The sequence below is a fragment of the Lolium perenne genome, chromosome 2 (genome assembly GCF_019359855.2).
Source record: "Lolium perenne isolate Kyuss_39 chromosome 2, Kyuss_2.0, whole genome shotgun sequence".
Lineage (NCBI taxonomy): Eukaryota > Viridiplantae > Streptophyta > Magnoliopsida > Poales > Poaceae > Lolium > Lolium perenne.
The window spans coordinates 144,327,589-144,338,069 of record NC_067245.2 but is presented as its reverse complement, the minus strand read 5'-3'; the positions used below and the strand labels follow the sequence as shown (position 1 = coordinate 144,338,069).

General features: G+C 40.6%; 1 long non-coding RNA gene across 1 annotated transcript; it reads left to right on the top strand.

Annotated features, from left to right (window-relative positions):
* Window positions 1-235: 235 nt before the first annotated feature.
* On the top strand, window positions 236-1,878 carry LOC139835217 (uncharacterized). The gene is made up of 4 exons (XR_011750980.1): window positions 236-518; window positions 608-704; window positions 870-946; window positions 1,805-1,878. It is a non-coding gene; the product is annotated as an uncharacterized lncRNA (long non-coding RNA).
* The last annotated feature ends 8,603 nt before the right edge of the window (window positions 1,879-10,481 follow it).

Genomic DNA, 10,481 nt, shown 5'->3' with positions numbered 1-10,481 from the left:
GTGTTTGGCAAAAATGGAGCCGGCCACTTTGTGCATGACAATTTCGGCCAGCCATTGTCCTCCTAATTTTCTTTCTCCACAAGCCTTGCCTCCCACCTAACCCAATCAATAAATGGCAGTCACCCACCATAGCCAATCAAAGAAGGAGGCAGCCACCATCCTCCCTCTATTTAAAGAGCTTGGCCGGCCACCTCCTCCCCATTTGCTCACATTTTCTTCACTCTCCACTCATTCCTCCACTCTACCCACTCCCTCCCCTTCTTCTTCCCACGAGCTGCTGCTCCCCCTTGCTCACATGGCCGGCCATGGCCATGAAAACCAGCCAAGATGCAGCTCTCCTCCTCCCTCAAGCTCATCCTCACCATGAGAGCCTCCCTCTCCATCTTCTCCCCAACCCTAGATGGTTTAATCTCCTCTTCTTCTTCCTCCATTGCTAAGATTGGATCTTGATGCAGGTGCATGTTGGTCCAAGCATGGAGAAGCTTGAGCAATCCTCAGATCTGAAGTTCTTGAGCAAAGTTCGTCCAAATCCCTGCAGTAATTTCTGCTATCTTGCTGTTTCAGATTATGGTACGAACTTGTAAAATCCACCAAATCTCGTGTGCAGATCCAAATCGAGTGATTCAAAGTCCCTCAGATAGATATTGAAAAGATATACAACTTGGCGTTGGTCTCATACTCAAATTCGTTACGGATTTTCCATGGTAAATAAAGTTCTGGAAACATGCAGATTCACTGTTTATTAGATATGTTCCATTTTACAAAACCGTTTTGAGAAAACTCAACTGTGGGTGAAGGCCCTCTTCAATACCTTCATTTTGGCGGTGGATTCACTTCGATTGACCTCCTGAAACTAAAATGGTTCACAGATCAAGATCTGGTCAGATCTGACTTTGTCGAATTAAACCAGGAGCTTGGGAGCGAATTTTTGAATGAAACAAATTGGGTAAGAACCAGCTTTTCAATATTTTTATGGTTTATGTACGAGTTGTGGTGAATTAAACTCGTTCTGTGTGTTCTGCAGACATGGCTGTTAGTTTTTAAATCACCAAAAATCCATTTTTGAACCTAATTGGGTGATTCCAATTCGGTAGCACTACTGGATGTTTTCTTAATCACCCCCAACAAGTTTCAAACATTTATCTGTTATGAAAATCCAGTGATAAAGCAAATGGTAAAGACATACAGTAACCTTGTTAACCCATTTGTGAGAGTTTCAGAAACAATTTGAACCCAAATCCAATTGTGTATGCACCTCTGTTTGAATATCTTTCAAATGCCAGTGGCCTCATAATTTAAGGATTTTTCTACGATTTATGGCATACAGATCTTGTTTTCTGTACAGACAGATTCAAGCAAATTCCTAAAATTGTAGGATTAATATTTTTGAGTGAATCCAATTGGGTTAGTCTTGTATTAGTACTGGCCATCTAGAAAAATAGTATTAGCCTCTGATCATGCATATTTGTTACTGTTAGTAATGTGTATGTGTGACACGGATTGTTGAAGCAAAACTTTTTGGTTTATTTGAAAACTTTAACCACCTCTTTGTATTAAAATTTCTCAACCAATGTTTTATGATTGCAAAACCAAACCTTTGCAACTTAATCTTAGTTCTATGGTTTGGCTTAAGTTTTCAAATGATGTGGAATATTGTTTACTTCCTTTTATTTGGTAGTGTTTTGTAAACAAAATAAAATAGAGAGGATGACTTCCCGCTTTTCCAAAAATGTTTCAAAATATAATATGAATGTTTGTGATGCCACAATAATGCACTTGTCCTCTTTATGATGTTATCTACCAGGGGATACTTAGTTGTGCCATGGTGATACCGAGAGAGGCAATTGCTAAGTTGTGATACTCTCATACCTTTACTAGGTAAATAAATTGGGTATTCCTTTAGATGCTTTGAAGTATCTATAAGTCTTTAATATGTTAGCCATAGAAGAGTGGTTAGTTGTTGATTGATGCTTGTTGCTTGTTGTTATGATTGGTGCAATGTGATTGATTGTGTTCCTTTTATATTTTCCGGCGATAGATGCGAACGATTTCGGAGAAGAAGAAGAAGTGGATCGGACAAGGGTTTTATTTATATTGTTGGTATTCTTATTTGATGGAGTTGAAGAAGTCCAGGGACAAATAAGCCAAGGCAAGCCATCTTTTGATCTCTGAATGTTGAATCACATATTGTGGTTACTTGTTGTTATTATTGTCTCTCGATCTATTTTGTGTGATATCTACTTATGTGTTGGAGCATGCTCACCGTGAGCATGTTGCATTATCTTTGACACCTCACCTACCATCCCCTTTAGGAAAATGGTGGTCATCATCATGATCTTGGTGTACCCTCTAAGTGTGATGGTTATGCCCACTTATCTTGTGTATGTCGACCTATTGACACCCTTCTTGAACCCCTTGTTGATTTTATTCATACTTATTTTCGAGTATGTTGAACCCCTTGTTGATCATGGCTATGCCATCCTACCTTGTTGAGTTACATGCTTACCTTAAGCATGTGACACTTCTTTCCAATTCAGTCCTACACCCTTGTTAGTGTAGTAGTAATAACATCATAATTTTGGTGTACTCTCATCTTGAGATGAGTATGCCTACCTACCTTAGGTATGTCAAATATCGTTGATCACCCTCACTTCTATTAGTGTTGGTTGGTTAACACCACAAATCTGAAAGTATTTTCCCTCTTATGTTGACAACATTCATGCTTACCCTAAGCATGTATGCCCCCTTGAACCCCTACATTATCATCTTCTTAGTGGCATGATGATTAACATCATGACCCTTGTTGTATCATCCTACTTATGTTGTCCTTATGCATGCTTACCCTAAGCATGTATGACTCCTTTTTGGCACCTCAATCATCGTCTCCTTAGTAGTATGATGGTTAGCATCATGCTCTTGTTGATATCTTAGTTCTCGACAATCAAACCTTAGGTTGGGAAACCCCGATGTTTTATGTTTTGGAAAAACTTTGAAAACTTTGAGAAGATGTTGTCTTGCCCAAGTGTTGTTCAAGAGAAAGGTCTTGATGTTCAGAAAGTGGTTTGGTTGGTTGTGGACAAACAAAGGAAGTGTGGGTAAAATGTTTTTAAAGGAGCACTGCGTATAAGTGTACGCCAGCCCAACTTTTATCGCGCAACCACTCTACCCCAACGTGGGCACGGGGCTTAGCCCTAGTTTGTCGGAGCTGGCTTGAGACACCTTCACAACTCTCTAGGAGGGTCACTATGACCTCTGACGCTGGGTTGCGCTCTGGAGGAGGCAATACACTGTCTAGACCGATAGTCGGACGATTACTGAGGGTCTTCTGTCGTGGCGCCGGAGATACGCTCAAAAGGAGGTATGCTGCCGGGGTGCCGGGAAGGGGTAAGCCTGCAGGGAAGGACTCATGTCAGTGGAGATAAGCGAAAGGTTATGTTCGGGTATCCGTCGTGGCATACGTTGTTATGCGGGGATGATGCCCACACGATAGGTATCCGGATAGTTGTGGGGAAAGTGTGCAAACTCTTCAGAGTCAAATCTATTCGAATAGCCGCGTCCGCTGTCATGGACGGGTTGCAAAGGCCTACCTTAACCTGGGCTAGTTTTGTTTTAGAAAGGCTTTACAAAGAAAAAGAGAAAGTTGTTTTCAGAGTACCGGAAGGGTACGGGAAAGTGGTTGACCATGTGAAGATGGTCGGAAAGGAAATAAAAAGGGCTACTCCCATCCTAGTGTTTTATGTTGTAGAACTCTCTTGAAGCATCTTCTTCCACAAAGATATAGAGATGTCATAGGGTATCTTTCGAAGTATCTTCTTCAATAAAGATATAGAGATGTCATAGAACTCTCTTAGTGTCCCCATCAACTCAGATGTCGGGATGCTATATCCACAAGAGAAACTACTTCTCTTCTTCATGCTATATCCACAAGAGAAACTACTTCTCTTCTTCATGCTATATCCACAAGAAAAACTCCTTCTCTTCTTCATGCTATATCCACAAGAGAAACTATTCTTCCTCTCTTGTCTCTTTTAGTTAGCATTGTTAGCACCTTTCTTGATGGTTTGCGAGTACAATTCCAATGTACTCACGGCTTTGTCCCTGGCTATTTACTTGGCCAGACTTGGAGGAATTCGATGGATGAAGAAGGAGTTGGCGACGTCTATGCGAGATAGGAACGTCTTCCCAGTCAGTTGCCTGTAGGGTTATGGCAGATGACTTGGGTACTGCGCTGCTGAAGTGATGATGCTACTCTGATGTTTAGTTAGGCCCTTCGAGGCTATTATGTAAGTATTGGTCATGTGACAATGTTGTAATTTTCTTATTCCGCTTTGTAATGGATGGTGTAATTTGATATCAGTTCGGCTATGTGTTCACGACGCACTGATCATGGGATCGTGAACTGTATAGATAACAGGGAATTTCGGGCTGCTAGTCCGGGGTCCCCACAGAGCTGGTATCAGAGCTATCCTGACTATAGGAGACCTTAGTTAGCATGGACGTTAGTTAGGAAACAAGTACTTGGGAAAAACTATTTACGAAACCAATTCTTCTTTAATCGGAAGCATAGCTTCTACTCCTCTTATTTATTCAAAGCTTCTAAATTCTTATCTCTCCGCTTTATAAAAAGATTTGAAAATTCTTGCTCTATTGCCTCATCCACTTCAAACCTACATATTGGACGATGTCCCCAACTCAGACCGGAGACTCGAACTCAAAGATGGATCAATCCCTCGGGAAGTCTCATGTATCTCCAACGACAACTATTGAAGATTGGATGCCCATTTAGCCGTGCTCTTGTAGAAAGGATAGCATCATAGTTGTCACCAAAGTATGTCAAGGATCTGACCTTGTTCCTCCGTGGACTTGCACTTTTTGCAGTCATCAGGGATCAAGTCCTCAGTTCTTGACTAGTAATTTTTAGGCCAGCCACCAGAAGTTGCCGACTTTGGGAGTACCTCAACAGCTACCCCTCTGAAGACCTCACGTCCCCGAGATGTTTACAACAGAAGACTGCACAGTTTTCGCCTCCACCTCAACATCGACGAGTCAACATCAGGCCTGCGTCACCACCAACTATTACAAGGATCCCTATTGAAGTCGATGCCAGCAAGATGAAGACGTCAACATATGTGACCAGCCCCAAACCAATAGGATGGATAGGACAAACTCAATCGCTTTGATTGAACTACCCCCGCGCATTAGGAATTTCTGGGTACTTAGAGTACCATGTCTGGTGTGATGATTGCTTGTAGTTCCCTAGTGTGCTGCCTTGAGTGTTTGCATCTGTTTGTTGTGTGCATGTATGTCTTGCTATTTAGACGTTTCCGCCTTTTTTAATTGTTTGAAATTTGTAAAACAGAAATTAAAGATGGAAATCTGCTAGTGTACTGTTTTGCTGAAAAAAATAGTTTGGTTGCTCCGATTGATGTGATTCCAATTGCACTAGAACCAGTATGAAATTATCTTTCAGATGCCACTGACCTTGTATTTTTAGCATTTTTGTACGATTTTTAATAAATAAAACTTGATCACTGTTTCTGGTTAGTATTTGGAGTCTCAGAAATTGAAAAATAAATACTTTTGAATGATTCCAATTGTGTTGATCTTGTTTTGTTTCTGTGCATCTAGGAAAAATACCAGTAGCCTCTGTTAGTGGTATTTTTGTCTCTGGTTATGATTGTATGGGTGTCGCATGCAATGATAGGATTAAAGTCTACCTCGCCGTTAAAATGCTAACTGCTAGTTTTTGGAGAAGTTAGCCTTGTTAACTGTTGTTTTCAACCGTCAGAAAAACTAACCCAGCCCCTTCTCTCCGCTAACTACCATCAAGATCAGCCGAAGCATCTCCACTACATCAAGAAAGCAGAAGCCCCTACCTCCAGGAGTGACTGCACCTCTGCGAGAAGACACACTAACCTGGTCTGACCTTGGAGTTTAATCGCGCTAACCTTTAGGATATCTTCTTGAAAATACCCTCCAACACATCGTCTAACTAGCTGAGAGAACAAGAGCGTCAAAGCCAAGCTACATCACATGGTTCATCTGGTCATCATCAAGTGAAGCTCATGAAGATACCGGAAGACTCGAGATTGAGTGTAAATTGCCCGCCCCCTTCTTAGCTGATATAAGTCAACATCGACCCGCAGGCTGAAGATTGTGTTCGAGGACTTTTGTTGTTGTTTCATATGGATACCAACCAGCCGTTTTATCCACTTACTAACTCGCCGCGCATCCCATATGGTTTAATTTAACACGTGAGTGCCTCTTGAAGTTGTGGTCTGCACGTCGCCCCTGAAGATTCTTCCACTGAGTACGGAAGATCGACGACTTCTTCAGAAGCCCCAGAAAAGAACTACAAGGAAGAAGCTCTGAGTTTTTCTGAAACCCTCGATGAAAAATCTTAAGGGTGGAAGACTCCGTCTTCCACTAAAATTTGAAGCTAACCCTAAAATTTTAAACCTTTCTAACACACCGTTGGAAACTTGGGATGCACTAAACCCTCTTGAAGCCATGGACTACCCAACGCCCTCTGAAGGTGTTGACTCAAGACGAGAGATCAATGACTTCTCCAAAAAGCGCCCGACAAGACCCGTGGCTGAGGCTCTATGATTTTAGGAACCCCGCTGAACAATCTTAAGGGTGGAAGACTTCGTCTTCCACTAAAATCAAGCTAACTCTAAAAAGTTTTCAGCCCTGCTCAAGCACCGTTGGAGTGCACTAAATCTCCCAGAAATCTTGAACCCCCGCTAGGATCGTTAAGAAGCTACATATCTAACACCTGCATGGAGTAGCCAACCTCTTCACGAAGCTCGCCATCGGCAGGAACCCATCATGTCTCTCAGAAGCTGAAGTTGCAACCCTCTCAACAACGACACGTCTACAGAAGAATGGAGTCTAACTTTAGTTAAACTTTACAACATCCCTAGTCCTACGGTTAGTAATCTCGGGACGAGATTATTTTAAGGGTGGAAGAGTCTGTAACGCCCCACTTTTGCAACCTTGTTTAATTGTCCATAATGCAAAAATCAGGGGGAACAAAAACTTTTTCTTTAGACTAATTAAGATGAATTGCCTTGATCTGTTTGTTATGATGAATTGCCTTGATCTGTTGGTAGATGAATTGTCTTGATTTGCTTGTTGAGTTTTGTCTTGAGCTACCCCAATGAACAACACCCTTAGTGATGAAACAAACAACTCATCTAATAAAACACATGTGTGACTTAGGAAAGATTTGTTTTCCTTTTTACTACATCAAACTCTTCTCCTGATGGCAACATGAGTGTGCCATCTTGATATTCCTCTTAGTGTCAATCTAGCTCAATCATCCTTAAATCAAAACTTGGAATCATCTGCTTCCTGCCATCTAAAGCAATGCACTTGGTCTTACCTACCATATCTTGAGCACTTCTCAATCATGTCCTTGCCTTGAAATAAATCCCTCTATACTCTTTTATCCTTGCATGTTTTGAGGCTAAGTCAGCAACCTGATTTGGTAGGCTCAAAAGTTCCAAACTTTGGCAGTTGAAATCTAAGCACCCACAACTGTTTTTGGTAACCTAAATGCATGGATCTCATCTGTGCATCTCCCTCTACAATTTCCACGTCCTGCATGTCTCAGTCAATCCTTGCAACTCATATATTCAACTTGATCTGGTATCCTATCCCATGTTCCAGCACCAGATCACTTCTTCCTCTTTTACCTCTTGTTTTTGTTTTCATCCAAGTTTATCTTCACAAAACCAAGAGTGGGAATGATGGGTACATTTTGTAGCCACCATCTACCCTTGGGAACCCTTGAGAACACTCCTCCCTAAAATAGTTCTCTTTCTCAAAACGCTACTGTTTTTCTTCCCTGGTTTTTGACCACAAAACCACTTCTAGTTTTATTAAAACTCTTCAAATGTTTTCTTCAAATAACCAGAGGGAATTATGGATGGTATTTTGTATCATCTCATTTCCTTCAACCCAAAATACCCTTTTTATCAAAGTATTAGTTTTATTATTTCTTCTAATGCATGGTTATGGTACATGTGCCATCCTTGCACCCTTTTTGATAACTCATGGGAAAAATCTATTTGGCATTATGATGCAAGTAGACCTATTTTGTTTTAAATATCTTTGGTTCTCTTTCAAAATGTTTTCAAAGGCAAGTTCCATGAAAACCCCTCCAACTTTTGATCAACTCCCAGATAGTGGTCCATACCAATCCTTCCAAGTTTGATTTCAAATAAAAACCTCTGCTCATCAACAATACCTTGGATCTATCTCTTTCCATCATTTGTTTGTCCCAAACAAAGTGATAACAAATTTCATTTTAAATGCATGACACTCTCACTCTCCATTTCTATCTCTATGTCTCTACCTCCATTGACATTATCTTCTCAACATCATGCCTTGTCTATACACATGGATGTTGTGCATCTCTCTTTTATTGTTCAATGGTGTTTGGCAAAAATGGAGCCGGCCACTTTGTGCATGACAATTTCTGCCAGCCATTGTCCTCCTCATTTTCTTTCTCCACAAGACTTGCCTCCCACCTAACCCAATCAATAAATGGTAGTCACCCACCATAGCCAATCAAAGAAGGAGGCAGCCACCATCCTCCCTCTATTTAAAGAGCTTGGCCGGCCACCTCCTCCCCATTTGCTCACATTTTCTTCACTCTCCACTCATTCCTCCACTCTACCCACTCCCTCCCCTTCTTATTCCCACTCGCTGCTGCTCCCCCTTGCTCACATGGCCGGCCATGGCCATGAAAACCAGCCAAGATGCAGCTCTCCTCCTCCCTCAAGCTCATCCTCACCATGAGAGCCTCCCTCTCCATCTTCTCCCCAACCCTAGATGGTTTAATCTCCTCTTCTTCTTCCTCCATTGCTAAGATTGGATCTTGATGCAGGTGCATGTTGGTCCAAGCATGGAGAAGCTTGAGCAATCCTCAGATCTGAAGTTCTTGAGCAAAGTTCGTCCAAATCCCAGCTGTAATTTCTGCTATCTTGCTGTTTCAGATTCTGGTACGAACTTGTAAAATCCACCAAATCTCGTGTGCAGATCCAAATCAAGTGATTCAAAGTCCCTCTGATAGATATTGAAAAGATCTACAACTTGGCGTTGGTCTCATACTCAAAGTCGTTACGGATTTTCCATGGTAAATAAAGTTCTGGAAACATGCAGATTCACTGTTTGTTAGATATGTTCCATTTTACAAAACCGTTTTGAGCAAACTCAACTGTGGGCGAAAGCCCTTTTCAATACCTTCATTTTGGCGGTGGATTCACTTCGATTGACCTCCTGAAACTGAAATGGTTCACAGATCAAGATCTGGTCAGATCTGAATTTGTCGAATTAAACCAGGAGCTTGGGAGCGAATTTTTGAATGAAACAAATTGGGTAAGAACCAGCTTTTCAATACCTTTCAGATGCAACTGACCTCATATTTTTATGGTTTATGTACGAGTTGTGGTGAATTAAACTTGTTCTGTGTGTTCTGCATACATGGCTGTTAGTTTTTAAATCACCAAAAATCCATTTTTGAACCTAATTGGGTGATTCCAATTCGGTAGCACTACTGGATGTTTTCTTAATCACCCCCAACAAGTTTCAAACATTTATCTGTTACGAAAATCCAGTGATAAAGCAAATGGTAAAGACATACAGTAACCTTGTTAACCCATTTGTGAGAGTTTCAGAAACAATTTGAACCCAAATCCAATTGTGTATGCACCTCTGTTTGAATATCTTTCAAATGCCAGTGGCCTCATATTTTTAGGATTTTTCTACGATTTATGGCATACAGATCTTGTTTTCTGTACAGACAGATTCAAGCAAATTCCTAAAATTGTAGAATCAATATTTTTGAGTGAATCCAATTGTGTTAGTCTTGTATTAGTACTGGCCATCAAGAAAAAATAGTATTAGCCTCTGATCATGCTTATTTGTTACTGTTAGTAATGTGTATGTGTGACATGGATTGTTGAAGCAAAACTTTTTGGTTTATTTGAAAACTTTAACCACCTCTTTGTATTAAAATTTCTCAACCAATGTTTTATGATTGCAAAACCAAACCTTTGCAACTTAATCTTAGTTCTATGGTTTGGCTTAAGTTTTCAAATGATGTGGAATATTGTTTACTTCCTTTTATTTGGTAGTGTTTTGTAAACAAAATAAAATACAGAGGATGACTTCCCGCTTTTCCAAAAATGTTTCAAAATATAGTATGAATGTTTGTGATGCCACACTAATGCACTTGTACTCTTTATGATGTTATCTACTAGGGGATACTTAGTTGTGCCATGGTGATACCGAGAGAGGCAATTGCTAAGTTGTGATACTCTCATACCTTTACTAGGTAAATAAAATGGGTATTCTTTTAGATGCTTTGAAGTATCTATAAGTCTTTAATATGTTAGCCATAGAAGAGTGGTTAGTTGTTGATTGATGCTTGTTGCTTGTTGTTATGATTGGTGCAATGTGATTGATTGTGT